Source organism: Lissotriton vulgaris, chromosome 11, assembly GCF_964263255.1.
Source record: "Lissotriton vulgaris chromosome 11, aLisVul1.2, whole genome shotgun sequence".
Classification (NCBI taxonomy): domain Eukaryota; kingdom Metazoa; phylum Chordata; class Amphibia; order Caudata; family Salamandridae; genus Lissotriton; species Lissotriton vulgaris.
In genome coordinates this window covers 92,611,234-92,627,135 of record NC_141699.1, presented here as the reverse complement: position 1 = coordinate 92,627,135, position 15,902 = coordinate 92,611,234, and the positions used below count along the sequence as shown (strand labels likewise).

Sequence of the window (15,902 nt, the reverse complement as noted above, 5' to 3'; positions counted from 1 at the left end):
TCTTGACCGGATACAAATTAATGCACCCGTCTTGATGCGTCCCCAGCAACAGTACTCACCGGGAAGCACGGAACGGAAGGCCTCGGAAACTCGACTGGACTGGACTGCTACGACGTCACTGCTGCTGCGCACTACGCATGCGCCTCAACGCTTCAGACAGGTGGGCCTCTCGACACCTCGGACACTGCTCTCTCGGCTGGGCTCTGGTCGGGATCCTCCGCACTCCTCACCGCCTCGTCTGGATGCTGTCCCGCAGTCTCCGTCTCCACCGTAGGCCTGAGGGAGATACAGGAAAACCTGCAGCTGCGCATAGGAGTCCGTCACGGCTGTGGTAGGGGGCAAGGCCTGCGACGCATCGCCGGCGCGTGGGGTGGGGGAGGGGTCCCTATTCGGGCGCCAAATTATGTGGTAAATATAATTTACCGTACGATTTTTCCATATAATTACTGACAGGTAAAAGAATAGCTCAATCAAATGAGAGGCAGAGTCCGTGGTATCTGAGTCATACGGGCTTTAATCGGGATGGCTCGAGCCATGGAAATCAGTTCCATCAAAACAAGGGTTCGGGGGTATATGCAATGATGGCAAAAAGATGTCAATGATTTATTAACAGTACATGACATATATAGTAAAACTGTACAATGACAATGGATACAGTAGGCATGACAAGTGAAAAGAATATGATAAGAACACATATGCGTAGCAAAAGGCGTGTACAAGGGTGTGCACGGAGGTGTGTGCTGGAAACGTCACAGAAACGTGTCATAAGTGGGTGGGTGCATAGAGGATTTTGCAGAGTCAGCTGAAACCTAGGACCTGGATGAGCACGCAATTAGTATGACGTGGGATTAAGGAAAACTGGGGGCTTTGACTTTAGCACTAGTAGGGGAGACAGAAGTCTGGCATGTCAGATCGACCTGTTCTTATAACATGTCTGATATCTTGTGTTTGGGGGATGTTTAATCTGAAGTAAAAGGTTTCTCGGGCAGAGGCTATTCTATACTGAATGCATATGTGTCTAAGTGCAATGCGCGGGGCCATGGGCCTACCATGGTAACGGGAGCAATGAATTACATGAAGGAGACAGAAAGGCTCGGCCCTTTGCTCTATAGACGGAGAAGCTGTTTACCTATTTCACTAGACAGGAATGTGTTTTCGAGGAGGTTGAACTGGCTACGCTGATAACCTGAAGGCAAAATACTGTTTTGGCAGGCAGGCCAGGCCGAGCCAGGCACCGCTTCGCTTGGCAGGAAGTAAGGCAGAGGTCAGGGATGCATCTCCATGCTGCAGCTTTCAGAGACAGAGACAGAAGTGGTTCGAGGGCAGAAATCAGGGCCTAGCTCGACAGAGCCAGGAAAAACGTGAAAGGGCACCATGTAAAGATGTTGGCATGGCATGGTTAGGAACTGAATTATCGATCCATTCATGGTGGATCTGATAGAGGACATGTTGACGTTGGACGCAAATGTATTTGCGTCTTCAGATTCGGTTGTGGAGGGAAGTTACATGTACTTTAAACTCGTACATGGAGACGTTGGGGTACACGTTAGGGGACATACATGACCATAAAAATTTCAATTACCTCACTCCGATCACCTCTCAGCAATCCCACTGTGTGGGGCTTACTATAGGTAATATGGTAGGCTAGTTGGCCTCCAGGAATGCTCAGTAGCGATGGAGACTGATTCCCCCAACCCAAAGAATGCCATGAGGTGATTTTCAGAGTAGTACAGAGAGGGGGCAGGGCATCCAGCGAGGTACCGGCTTCTTTATTCTCTGTTAGGTAGGGGGCTGTGTGACCCCCTTTCCTTGATCCTTTTTGAGCCCTGGGGACCCCATTCTAAAGGGCCTGACCCAATATTTTTTTTTAAATAAAAAAGTAGAGGGGCCTAGTGGACCCCTCCCCAGGCCAATTTCGGCCCTGGGGCATGGCCATTTCTATTTTTTATATATATTTACCTCCTGAGGCCAATTTTGGCCCCAGGGACTCCATCCCCCAGTGCTTGGCCATTTTTCAAAATACTTTTTTTTCTACAGGAGGGGGGCCACGTAGCCCCTCTCCCCAGGTGGATTTAGGCCTTGGTCATCAGTAATGTCATTTGAGATGACATTAGTGATGTCATCAGTGATGTCACTGACCATGTCATGAATGATGTAATATCATGTGATGGCATCAGCAGTGTATTGCAGAGGCGCAAGTTATAGTTAGCTGAATTAACTATAACGGCTGAATTTCTTTGGTTTTGTACGAGTGAAACTAACTATGACTTCCCTGAAACCTTTGGCTTTTTCAGTGAATTTCAAAGGTATTTTAAATGCTATTTCCTAACAATAACGGGTCTGAAACGTATGGTTGTTTCAGTGAATTTCATTGGTTTCCTAAATGTGAATTTTTAAGTATAATGTGCCTCAATCCATTTACTACGTATATATCTATAAATGAAACAAAATTTTAGAATAATTTAAAGTTTCGCAAACTATATTCATTTTAAAAAATTTTATTAATTCACAGGAGTTGCGCACCATATGCGCACCCCACACGGTGGCTGTGCGCACCCTGCTACCGTCCATTTCAGAAGTCGTGCCGGCGTAATTCGAAAAGTAAGAAATAGTATTAAAGAAATTATCAATATATAGTTTGGTTATAGTGTTCAACTAATTTAATTTAGAAATCTTTTTAGAAACGATTTTTTTCTGTATAATATTAATCTAAGAAATATGATGTGTGCGCGATGTATGTGTGTACTGTAAGTGGCAGTCCCGCACGTATTTCTGGGGTGCCCCGGGATCGCACCAGGGTCGCGACTTTGGCGCATTTTCAAAGTGTGAACTCTCACTGTATAAAGTTCAAATATCAGATTCGAAAAATTACTTTTACTAATATTCTTTGTCGAATATTGTATAAACATTTATTTATAGTTTATAATTATGTATACAATATTTCATGGGTGCGCGATGCGTAAGCAATGGGAGTGCGCACTCTATGTGACTTTGTGTCAGCAGGAGAAGAAACAATCTGATTGGTTTAAAACATTTTCATTCCGTATGGGGGAGGATCCATCCTTGTGAAATTCCTCTTATTTTTTGGCTTTCTTGGTGACAAGATCTGTTTCTTGTTACTCCCTTCTTTTTTTCCTATTGTGTGTATTTTTTTTCAACACTATGGCTTCTGTTCAGCTAAACATAGACCCCTTGGATTCGGAGGGGGAATACATTGTTGAACCAGTAAATAAGATTAAGGAGAGTATTGTATGGGCCATCTTCTTAGTACCAGAGCGTGAGAAGAAAGTCAACACCCGTAAGGTAACTTGCACAATCTGTGAACGCATTTCATCCAGAGGGTCCGAAAAACAAATACTCGTGCGGAGCCAGCAGCATGAAAAAGCATCTGGAAACTCTGCACCCGGTTCACCTGACTAAGGAGCATAGGAGGAGACAACTTAATGAGGCTGCACAACAAGACCCAAACACCCTTTCTACCTCTTCACAGCACGTTCTTCCAGCGCCAAGGCCCCACATCATCCCTGAACTTTTTGAAGGGGCAATCAGCTGTAAGAAATGTTACACCAAACTCTGCATTGCAAAACAATGCATCAATGGTATTACAGCAGCCATAAAAGCACATAAATGTTAATCTATTTACAAATGTGCTTTTCTTTTTGTGAAACAGCTTATTTGCTGTTTTTAATTTTGCTATGTTCTTTAAAAAATGAAAACACACAAAAAAGAAAAAAAGGTATAAAAAATAAAATACATTTTCTTAATTGTTAAAAAAACAAACACATCTATTTGGTAAAAAAAATGCCTGAATGAATGCTCTGTGTGGGTGTGGGTGATTGTAGAACTGCAAAGGTACTGCATGTGCAATTGCATCAGTGTATGGGTAATGCTTGGGTTAGTACATTAGTACATGGCTAGTGCTTCGGTGATGGGGACAGTGCATGGTTAGTGCCTGGGTCGTTGCATGATTTCCTGGGTACTGACTGGATGAATAGAGTACTGCAGGGTGAATTTGCAAGTGCTTGGGTCTTGGCAGAGTGATTGAATAAGTACATAGTACTGGCTGGGGGATTGGAGGAGTGCATTGGGAGTGAGAGGGTGATTGCTGGACTGCTTGGGTACTACCTGGGTAATTGAAGGAGCGAATGAGTAGTGTGTAGGTGGTTAGAGGACTGCAAGGGTACTGCACAGGGGATTGTAGCAGTGGATGTGTTAGTGCCTAGGTCATTGCATGAGTAAATGGGTACTTACTGAATGATTAGAGTACTACAAGGAGAATGCATGGTGAATTTGCAAGTGCTTGGGTATTGACAGAATGTTTGGATAAGTACATAGTACTGCTGGGTGACTGGAGAAGTGCATGGGGAGTGGCAGGGTGATTGATGGACTGCATGGGTACCACTTGAGGAATTGAAAGAGAAAATGAGTAGTGTGTAGTTGGTTAGGGGACTGCATGTGTAGCGTACAGAGGACTGTAGCAGTGCATGGGTTAGTGCCTGGGTCTTTCGAGAGTACATGGGTACTGACTGAATAATTAGAGTACTGCAAGGAGAGTGCACAGTGAATAATGCTTGGGAATTTGCAGAGTGATTGGATGAGTACATAGTACTGGCTATACCAAAAACATAAGAAGAAAATACCTTAAGACAACACTCCACTGAATGTGCATTACACATTTAAATTCACACAGATGTCCATGATCATTCAAGTGTGGAAGTATGTATGAATGTAGGGTCAGTGTTGCCCTCTTATGTCCAAGTTGCTCATATTGTGGGACTTGAGTCACAGGGTGCAACATTATTGATTGGGCTCCGGGTGGCGCCGACACTACAACAGAGACGCACCCATTACTTACTTCCTTCTCCAGCCCAGGACGGAGCTATGCCCATAGCCCAGGGGTCATTGTTCACACCCCTATGCTGGACTGGCATACACCAGGCTAGCCCACTCCGCTTATGCTTACAGGGTGAGGGGACGACAATGCTACATTTCCCAGGTTTTCTCTGAGTGATCTGCTGATCACAGGTGTAGTAGTCTGCATGCCACAGCCACTCCCTCAGGGCTGGTTTACAGCCACATCACACCCATCCAGCACATGCGTCACAGGACATGTGACCTTGTCAATAAAAAGGGCCGGGCGCACATGCTCGATGTCATTTCCACTCTCTATCTTTGTGTGTCTGTGTTAATATTATTAATGCATGAGGGCCTAGGGACCTACCACATCACATTCCCTACTGCCAGAGGAGACATAATGGTGTCCACACCACCATATTCAATCATAAAGGTCCCATGACTTGAAGTGCACAGAGTTGGTGGCAGCTGAGGAACTTTGGCGGACACAGGCCTCCCACAACGTGGCGATGACTTGAGGTACACAGAGTTGGTGACAGCTGAAGCATTTTGGCCGTCATGGTCCTCCCGCCACGTGGGGATGACTTGAGGTACACCGAGTTGGTGGCAGCCAAAGCGCTGTAGCAGACACGGGCCTCCCGCCATGTGGCGATGACTCGAGGTGCACCGAGTTAGTGGCAGCCAAGGCATTTTGGTCGACACCGGCCTCCTGCTACGTGGCAATGACTTGAGCTACACTGAGTTAGTGCCACCAGAGCTGAGTTGGTGTGCAGTCTGTGATGATATGTGGGCCTTAATACGCCATCCTGGCAATCAAGACCCAATTTGAATTGTGATCTCAGCTGGACCACCAAAGACAGCAGGCTGTACAAACAATACTCCCCTGCGCGGTGCAGCAGGGTGTGCTGGGGGCCCATGCTGCGGAATTTAGCAACGGCTGAGGAGGTTGCTCCAGCACATGGTGGGCCCTCTTGGAGACACACTGGTGTCAGCCGGTGAGCATTGAGGTCTGGGTGCACAGGGCAGGCACTCATCGCTGGGCAGCGGACCGGTCTGGAGACCGGTCTGGAGCCCCGCCAAATTTATGGCGAAAATTGCAGTAGCCATTAACCCATATGTGAACCCCCTGCTGAACTGTTCTCTTGAGCAGGGTGTGGTTCCTCAGATATGGAAGCAGGCGATGATTATTCCCCTGCTTAAAAAGCCCGGACTGGACGCGGAGGTGTTGGCGAACTACAGTCCTATTTCGCTGTTGCCCGCTTTCGCCAAGATTATTGAAAAACATGTGTATAAGGTGCTCGCCGATTATCTGGAGTCCCATGATCTACTTCACCCCACTCAATCTGGATTCCGCACCAATCTTAGCACCGAAACAGCACTCCTGGAAGTTTCGGAGGCGATTAAGGAGGTGCTGGATGCAGGTGGCAAGGCGATGTTGGTGATGTTAGATCTGTCGGCGGCCTTTGACACCGTCCCCCACGAGGGTCTCCTCGCAAGACTTTCTGAGATCGGTCTAAGGGGGACGGTGCTCAGCTGGTTCCGTTCGTTCTTGGCGGGCCGTCGACAAACGGTCTGGGCCTCTGCTCGCTCCGCCGAGATGTCGCCATTGGGTGTCTGAGTCCCTCAGGGCTCAGTGTTGAGCCCGACTCTATTCAACATCTTTATGACCCCTCTGGCGGCTCTGGCGGAGTCCTTTGGGGCTCAGATCGTTTCCTACGCCGATGACACCCAGCTCCTCTTTACCTGTGAGAGTGGTGCGGATTTCGACGGAGAAAGTATCCGGGGTTGCCTTGAGGCTGTTTTTCATTGGTTCCAACATAACAGCCTCAAGTGCAACTCGGATAAATCCGAGGTCCTCTTCTTTTGGTGCAGCTCAGATCCGGACTGGAAGGTGTGGTGGCCAGAGAACATGTTTCCACCAGCAAGTTCGTCCCAGGTGGCTAAAAACCTAGGGATTAAGATTGACAACGGCCTAACACTGCGATCTCAGATAATCGGTCTTACTGCCACCTGTTTTGGCCTGCTCCGGATGTTGCGCAAGTTTCTCCCGTTACTATCGGAGGAGCATAGGAAGATTACAGTGCAGGCGATAATTGGCTCGAGAATTGATTATTCGAACATTCTTTATCTCGGCCTGCCAGAATATCTGCTTCAACGGCTGCAGGTGGTCCAGAACTCGGCAGCACGGGCAATCTTTGGACTATCTTGCCGTGCCAGAGCCTCAGGCCTCCTGCAGTCACTGCACTGGCTTCCCGTCCGGAAGCGGATAATTTTCAAGGCCTTGACTCTGGCGCATAAAGCTCTGCATGCCTCAGGAGCGAAATACCTTCAAAAAAGGCTTGCCTTTTACCATCCAGCCAGGCCCTTGAGGTCAGGATCCTTGTTCCTCGCCACGGTTCCGCATGTAAAAAGGGCTCGTATTGGAGGCCGTTCTTTTAGACTTCTGGCCCCCCAGCTATGGAATACGCTTCCAGTGGCATTGCGCAGTACATCAAACTTACTGGCTTTTAGGAAGGGTCTCAAAACCTGGCTTTTTACTTCTTAGCTGTTCCCTGGGGTTGTTTTTCTGGATCCTCTTTTTTTCTGTCTTTTACTTGTTATGTTATGAGATAGGTGTGCAAACCAAAGCGCCGGGACACTCTTTGAGTAGCCGTGCGCTATATAAAATCAAGTATAACATAACATAACATAACATAACTAGAGCTGGGGTACTTGTGTAAGATGTAGAAATCAAGCACACTGCCTGGGAAGTTTGTGACAACATTAGTGTACAGGCCCGAATGTCCAGTTTTGCCTTCACATTGTTAAAATGTGTGTGGTTTCTGTTGCGGTGATTGCATGCAGTGTCGGCAGGGGCCACAAGTAGTACATATGTGCAATCAATTGCCCCCAACACGTTTGGGAAGCCTGCTAAGGCATGGTTACCTTGCTTGATCTCCAGCTGTTCCTGCACAGTGTAGATAAAGTGAAGCTGCAGATGTTTCAAGCTGAAACGAACTGTGATGCTTACAGGTATGATACATTCTAAATAATGAGACTGAACCAGAAGTTTCTGTGGTCCCAACCTTCATTTTTTTTCCTACAAACGTTACGACCTCACAAACTTTTGTTACACACTTTTTCAGATTACGTTTATGACCATACTAGCGCTTGACCATGTCTCCATTTATCCAAAAGGTTTCTGAATCCGGACTTTCGGAATTTTGAATTGTATTGGGATTTCCAGTATAATCTGCAGTTATTTGGATCCACAAGATGCCCTGATGATGTTCTCTGTTGAGAATGTCACTCGTTGTTTGATGCTTTTTTGTTGTTAATTTATGTTTCTGTAAGAAAGTACTGTTTTTCCACTACTGTTAACTACTGGACTTCATGACCTGGTGCACACCCACTTTCTTGGATCTGGAGAACAGAAGCGCAATGCAATAGCTGGGGTTGTTTATAGGAAGAGTACGAATTGGGACGAGCGTGTGGTGAGGTTACAGGGGCCGGCCGTTCCTTTTGTGGACATGCATCCAAAACATGTGTGAGGATGTTTCGAAGGTACCAGAGGCCAACAGGTGCAGCACAGCCGCCAGCTTTGTTTGCGGAGAGATGTTTGTTGTACGCTGTCTTTGTACCGTTAGCCTGTGGGCAATGTGGCAGTGTGCACCAACTTGAGAATGGGGCAAAATTTCTTTAACCACTTCTGGTGCGCTAAACTGCTGATAACTCGGTGATAAGTCCCCACTGCTGGATTATAGGGTGGCTCTAAAACGAGCCCTTGAGTTTATTAGGAGTTTGTTGTAGCTACATGCGAATCACAATAAAAGATTTTTTTTTAAAGTAAAAAAACAAGAAAAGTGGGCAGGGTAAAATCACCCTGACCCCCTAGGCCTGCTCAAAGTTTACCACAAGGACCCCCAGGGCCGCAAAAATGTTTTCTTTTTTTTTAAATCGTCTGGGTGACCGAATCCGTATGAAAAAAAACAAAAACCGATCAGGCGTATTCTCAAGGACTTATCGCCAAGATATCTGCACTTTAACACAGCAAATATGGTAAAATAATTATTGTTCCATTCTTAACCTGGTGCAAACTGCTGATATTGCCAGTTTTCTAGCGATAGCTGCTGCAAAAAACATCACCACGGATGAGAGTGACAACTAATGCTAATGATATGCAGAGTAGCCGTTCCCATGCAAAAAAACACGAAAACACCACTTCCTGATATTTTCAACGACCAGCCAAATCTGCGATTCGATCAAAAAAAAACAGGCGATAAGACGCCATAGCAGTAGGAATTTAACACCTGCCTTTTACTGCTGTAAAGCAGGACGACTACCTACAGTATGAAAGGGAGCAAAACCCAAAGCCACATCTGAAGACCAACACATGTCATGGAGCTACTGATCATGCAGCTTGGACACCAAGAGGGCTACAACACCCACTGCCACCACCCCCAGGACCTCCCCCAACTACCACTGAGGCGAACAGGACAGCGGACCTTCCGAAAATGGCATGGCCCCTCAGCCACACAAGAGCTGAAAGTTAAGAGAACTGGGAACCTAGTATGTGTGAAGGAGGCAAGTCACCCATGAATAAGAATGCACACAATGCCAAGTGTAGTGGTGATGTGCTGAACAGACCTCACTATGCAGAGCACAGACCTCTCCGTGTGGACATATACTGCTGGTGCTTGTAGTGTTGTGGACAGTGGACATAACCATATTATCTCAGGCAGTGATGAAGATCTCGGTCATGTAGCTGTGTCCCCCCTCCCTGTAAGCGTAAGCGTATTGGGCTGGTCCAACGTACTTTCATGCACTCTTTATTTCAACCCCAATGTACCTCCCACATGTTTAGCCTTATACACAGAGGCCTCATCCCTGATGTACGGCCCGCCGGGCATTGATGTTGCATATAAATCTTGACCTTTAGTTGAGTTGGGGTCTCCTTCTGGGACTAACCAGAATGCTGCTGCATTGTTTTTAATCATTGTTTTATATATCTACTTATTATTTCACTGCTCGCTTTGAGTGTACGCGTGCGATCCCACAAGAGCATGTCACTCGTTTTACTCATTGTGCTGAGCACTCACCTATTCCCTCACACATGCTAGTGCAAGTCACAATTTTAGCATGTCACGTTGTGTGCACTTGGTCACTAGAAATGTGGGCACTACGCCACATATGCCCTTTAACCAGCCTCTTTTGTTCCCCACTCTAGGCAAGGAACAGTGCAACAGAGGTACTACATTCCCATAACCGGTAATGAGCATATGATGCTGACATAGGTTTAACTGTTTGTAGACTCCACCATATAGGTCCTGATGAATCGCGTGTCAATGTACCATAGCGAGAAACATGTTGACCGATTTTTACACTTCCTAGTCTAGTCTAGAGCCAGGAAACATTATTTTCCAGCAGACCCAGACTAGCTTCCACTTTTAATTGAAGCAAGGGACTGCACGAATAAATTTGTTTCTGGTACCCTTTGCTTCATTTTAATTCACCGTTTTGTCTACAACCTCCTGGCCCCACACCCGCACTTCACCCATAGGCAGCTGGATTAAAAGATCTCTGCAAAAAAGCCCCTCTTTGAGGTGTGCCCGTTCGGGGATTGCACCGCCTACCCGACGAGGAGCACTGCCTATGATGAAACATGACACCTGCAAAGGTGTGTGAGGCAACTATATCCAACATAATGGATACCCAGTGGTAGGCTTACACACTTTAACCTCCACGTTCCCACTTCCTTGTGACCAGCACACTAATACTTATACTCACCCTTACTAGGAACAACCTTGTCCATCTTTTTTGATACAAGCTGGTCCAACGTACGCCACTCCAGTGAAAGAGTGTGAATAAATAGGCCAGGGCTCTTGGCGTGGTTCACTTCCGGGAAGGCCAACATGTCTGCCAGGGCAGCAGCCCTCACCCTGCCATGAGGCTGCCGCCGTGACCGCCAGCCTCCTTGATGCCGGCCCGCTGCGAACCCAGTGGCACAGCAACATGCAGTTATGTCTGTGTTAACTACTGCCTTTGATCTACACTGCAGACAGCTGGGCTCACAATTCAGATCGAGTTACGATTGCAGATGATGCAGTACAGTAGGCAAAAGACATCGCTCCAAGTGCAGCCCGCCCGGACCACGCATCATTACTGGCAGCGCATACGCTGAGCGCTTCCAGTGTTACTAACTCTGTGCAGCTCAAGTCAACACTGAGTGGCTGTAGGCACTTGCTGACCGCTGCCTCTGCCCTACACTGCGGTCAGGAGGGCTCACAATTCAAATTAAGTCTTGATTCATTAATTGCAGAGTACAGTAGGCAACTAATTATAACGTCCCTGAAACCTGTGCTTTTTTCAGTGAATTTTTAAGGTTTTTTAAATTCTAATTTCTAACAACAAGATTGTAATCAGAAGATGCAATATTTCGACAATGTATTCCATATATATTTCATCTTTTGTTCCACAAGCCTACACTGCGGTCACAAGGGCTCACAATTCAAATTCAGTTTTGTTTTGTTTTAATTGCAGAGTCGCTGGCTGTGCAAATGCTGAGTGCTTCAGGTGCCACTAACTCTGTGCAGCTCAAATCAACACCACATGGCTGTGGGGCTTTCCTGACCACTGCTTCCGGCCTACACTGCGGTCAGCAGGGCTCACAATTCAAATTCAGTCTTGATTAATTAATTGCAGAGTCCAGTAGGCAACAGACATTGCATTCAGTGCGGCCCACCCAGACGACGCATCATCGCTGTCTGCGCACATGCTGACTGCTTCAGGAGCCACTAGCTCTATGCAGCTCAAGTCAACACCACATGGTTGTGGGCCCTTGCTGACCGCTGCCTCTGGCCTACACTGCGGTCAGTAGGTCACACACATATCGAGTCCAATCCTGACCTTCAAGAACACACCATCATCGCTGGGTGCGCACCCGCTGAGCTCCTCAGGGACCACTAACTCTGTGCATCACAACTCATGGACCCTTAATGATTGACTTTCGTGCTGTAGATACCGGATGCAACAATGTCACCTCAGGCAGCAGGAATATCTCGAAGGGACATTAACATTTTCTTCACATTAGCACGCTCAGGTCTAGTGCCCCTATCTCAGTGCACCACAAGTCATGGACCCTTTACGATAGAATCTTTTGCGTGTCATTTCAGATCTGGAACCCCTAACTTAGTGCACCACAAGTCATGGACCCTTTAAGATTGAATCTCTGTGTGTAATCCAATGATCACTGTTGTAGTTATTGCCAGCACCAACCATTCCCTGAGGGCTGACTTACACTCACCCCACACGCATCCAGCACAGGCATCACTGGACATGTGACCTAGGTAATAAAAAGGGGCACGGCACACATGCCTGTAGCCAGTTCTACTATCTATCTAACTCTGTCCGTGTGTTCATTATGTATGCATGATGGCCCCAGGCCCTACCACATTACATTGTGCTGTGGACAGCGGACACAACCATGTTACCTTTGGCAGTGGGGAAGACCTCAGTTATGTAGCTTTGTCATGATCCTGTAAGCTTAAGTGGAATGGGCAGAGCCGGCGTATGCCAGTACAGCATAAGGGTGAGCAGAATTTGCCTAGGTCCTTGGCTGTGGTTCAGTTCTGGACTCGACAAAGAAGTACCAAATGATTGTATCTGTGTTTTAGTGTTGGAGCCACCTGGCACACAATTGACAATGTTACAATATAGCATGCAACCAGAGGGCGGGCTTGCACGAACTGAGAAAAGAAGGAGCGCAAGACCGCTCGTGTCTTGGCTCATACATGTGAAGTGTTGTGTGTATCTATTTCTGCAGCATGAGCCACATGCCTAGCCCTACTCACAGCGCGAGTTCACCAGGCATGAACACTGCATCTCCCTATCCTTACCATAGGCCTACACTCACGTGGCCGTCCACCTTCAGTGGCCAACATCGGTGTGTTGTTGTCAGGCTTGTGGGCATGTGCATAAAAGCATGACAATGATGTGCTGTAGGAGTGCAAGTAATACAGCTGCTCAGCGCACACAAGTAAATAGACTCAGAAGGACGGAGGAGCAGATGTGATGCACTGTAACACATAGTGATGCCGCAGATTTGCCACATGCAAGTCATGACAAACATGAATCCCAAAGTCGCACACATCCTACCCCACCCCCAACAAGGCACATCACACTGCTTGAATGCAAGCAGATGACAAACTAACATTAGTTGAAAGTATTTTGTCTGAACTATCAGGCGGGAGCACATCTATTGGTTACACATAATCACCCTTAGCAACTGACTTCTACCCCCATTCTGCCTAATGCCAGTTTCCTTGGTAACAGTTAATGAAACATCCAACTAAACTGAAAGGTCACAAGTTCACCATATTTTCAAGTTCATCACACAATGTTGCAAATGCTTTTTTTAGTTGGGAATACCCCTCCCTTTTACCAACCTCTAAGGGTGGGACGCCAGTAAGCATGACCACAAAGGGCACAGAATCGGATGGCAATTCAACATTGGGGCCCTGCAATTTATCTTTATTTGGTCGACTCAACCTTCCCCGGCCCGCTCGTTGGTTAGGGGTGTCAAACTTTCCCCTCCCATCGGAGTTTCTCTAGTCGCCAATGCAGCTGATTTTACTGTTGTCACCAAGGGGACCCGCTGGACAACTTGCTGGGTAGCTGAAACTCCCAAGTGGGTATTAACAGGGAGATTATTAACTCCAGTAGTGCCCTTAGCTGGTCCCTTGGTGACAGCCGGGGGCTGGACAGGAGCAATTTGGGCCTGGACTGTAACCCTCGATGGAGGGGCTGGCGTATCATTAATCAATGAGGGCCCTGCTACTACATTATCAACAAACAAAGACTCCAGATTCCCCAACCTTTGTTCCACCCTCTTCAAAATATCCAATATTGGATGCATAAAGGACCTAAGAAGGTGTTCAATAGACTCACATGGAACATTGGACATTAAATCTTTCTCTAAAGGGGGAAGGACTGACCTCGTTTCACATGCTAAATCAGTGACAGACATTAGATCAGATGTATCCAGAACCTCAATGGACGATGGTACCAGCACTGCAGGGGCCGGTGAAACTACCACAGAAATATCTTTTGTCTTAAACTTGGATACAACTGAAACATTGGTTTTTAATGATTTGGCAAACTCTAGATGACTGAGCTTGCTTTTCTGGGGTGCCCCCCCCTCTTCTCCGCTTAGCTGGAGGGGGACCATGAACTTTGGGGACAATGGGCAACTTGCCCTTCTTTTTGAGTAGTTCCCTGGCTGGAAGAGAAGGCATGTTAGATACATTTGGACCTGTAGTATAAATACTTGGGGACGCCACAATAGGTGTAAGTGTGGGATTTACCACAACTGGGTGCGGTGAGGTGTCTCTTAGGAGAAGTGGAAATGTGTCCAGGGACAGTGGGTCCTCGCTAGAGGGGACAGAGGCAGAGACCGGCAGAGTGGGGTCGGCCATCAGTTCCAACAAAGATCGAGTTTTCATTGAATCAATGGAGCGACGTCGCTCAGACCTGCGCTCAGCCATCTCAATTTCCTTGAAGTCCTCGTGAAATAGCCCTCTAGTGTTCCTTTACTACCACCCCCAGCAGACACCGATTTATCACAATTGGAGGTCATGATGGAAGAGTCCTACCTTCCCAGCTGCCTGAGAGATTAGTGGAGATGTAAGAGGGGTGTCCCGTCCCGTCCTCCTCCATCCCCGGACGGCCACAGACGGCCCCGCCCTTGTCCCGGGCTTCTCCCGGGACGCTCCCGCGTGCTCCCGCGCCGCGGTGGTGATGGACTGGTAATATCTCGTCTGGGGCTGGGGGCGTGCCGTTGGTCGGGGCCAGGTGTGGGGAAACAGAGGGAGTCTTGGGACTTGCAGTCCCCCGGCAACAGCAGCAATGGTCCAGGCAGCGCCGCTCTCACTCAGGGCGCTGCCACTGCAAGGATTCTCCCCTTGTAGCTCCTGTAAGCTAAATGCTAATGCCAGGCAAAGGTCCTCTTAATGCGGGAGAACACACCGCTAAACTACGCCACAACCAGCACCAGCGCTGCGGCACCCGCGATAGCGGGTGCGGCGAGCTATTAACAAGGCGCCTGGGGCTGGGGGCGTGCCGATGGTCCGGGCCAGGTGTAGGGAAACAGAGGGAGTCTTGGGACTTGCAGTCCCCCGGCAACAGCAGCAATGGTCCAGGCAGCGCCGCTCTCACTCAGGGCGCTGCCACTGCAAGGATTCTCCCCTCGTGGCTCCTGTAAGGTAAATGCTAACGCCAGGCAAAGGTCCTCTTAATGCGGGAGAACACACCGCTAAACTACGCCACAACCAGCACCAGCGCTGCGGAAATGCAAAATGCAAACTGCAGGTGTGGTTGACTTTGCAACATATGACCTTATCCTTTCTACTGTACCTTTCAAACATTTTTTACTAACCAATAAGAAACCTGTTTCTTAAAGAAAGTAAAATGCACCCTCTTTTTTGAATGTACAAAGTTTGTAAACAGCCAATCAATTCTCTACTTTTTTAAATACATCATCTTGTCCACCATTTTAGATACCTCTCATTCTACCAACTGACTACTTCAGCTGTAGACATTTTTTCATTACTTCCAGTCATCCCTTCAAGATGCTTTCGGTGTGGATTGTTGGGCACATCTATGTTTTCTGGTGCAAATGGTATGCTGAACGCAGAGGTATTGACAAAGACCTAGATTTGCAAAATGTAGACATTAAATGGATTGGACAAAGAGGATTAAAGTGGCATTAATTAATGCCTTTGGTTAAAACCTTTTTGCATCTCCAACCCCCTGACCTCATGATTGTGCACTGTGGTGGCAATGACCTAGGCACCTTGACTGGGGTAGGTCTGGAAATGCTAATGAAGGACACCTTTGCAGAATTTATGTGGTTTTTCGCCAAAACTGTCTTTGTATACTCTATTATATGCCAAAGACGGAAATGGAACTGGTCAATCAATTTTGTCCTCATATTGAGAAAGCTAGAAAAAAATTCAATAACGCTGTTTCTGCTTACCTCAGAGACCATAGGATGGGCTCCATCTATAACAACT

The 15,902-nt window shown here is 47.3% G+C and overlaps 1 protein-coding gene and 1 long non-coding RNA gene across 7 annotated transcripts in view; one reads left to right on the top strand and one right to left on the bottom strand.

Moving 5' to 3' along the window:
* LOC147679019 (solute carrier family 2, facilitated glucose transporter member 11-like) overlaps positions 1-15,902 on the bottom strand; it is a 608,312-nt gene that overhangs the window by 100,176 nt on the left and 492,234 nt on the right. The window lies entirely within an intron of this gene.
* LOC147679022 (uncharacterized) overlaps positions 1-15,902 on the top strand; it is a 258,997-nt gene that overhangs the window by 184,213 nt on the left and 58,882 nt on the right. The window contains exon 2 of the long non-coding RNA XR_015300870.1: positions 2,513-2,601. This is a non-coding gene — a long non-coding RNA (uncharacterized LOC147679022). The remainder of the gene's footprint in view (positions 1-2,512; positions 2,602-15,902) is intronic.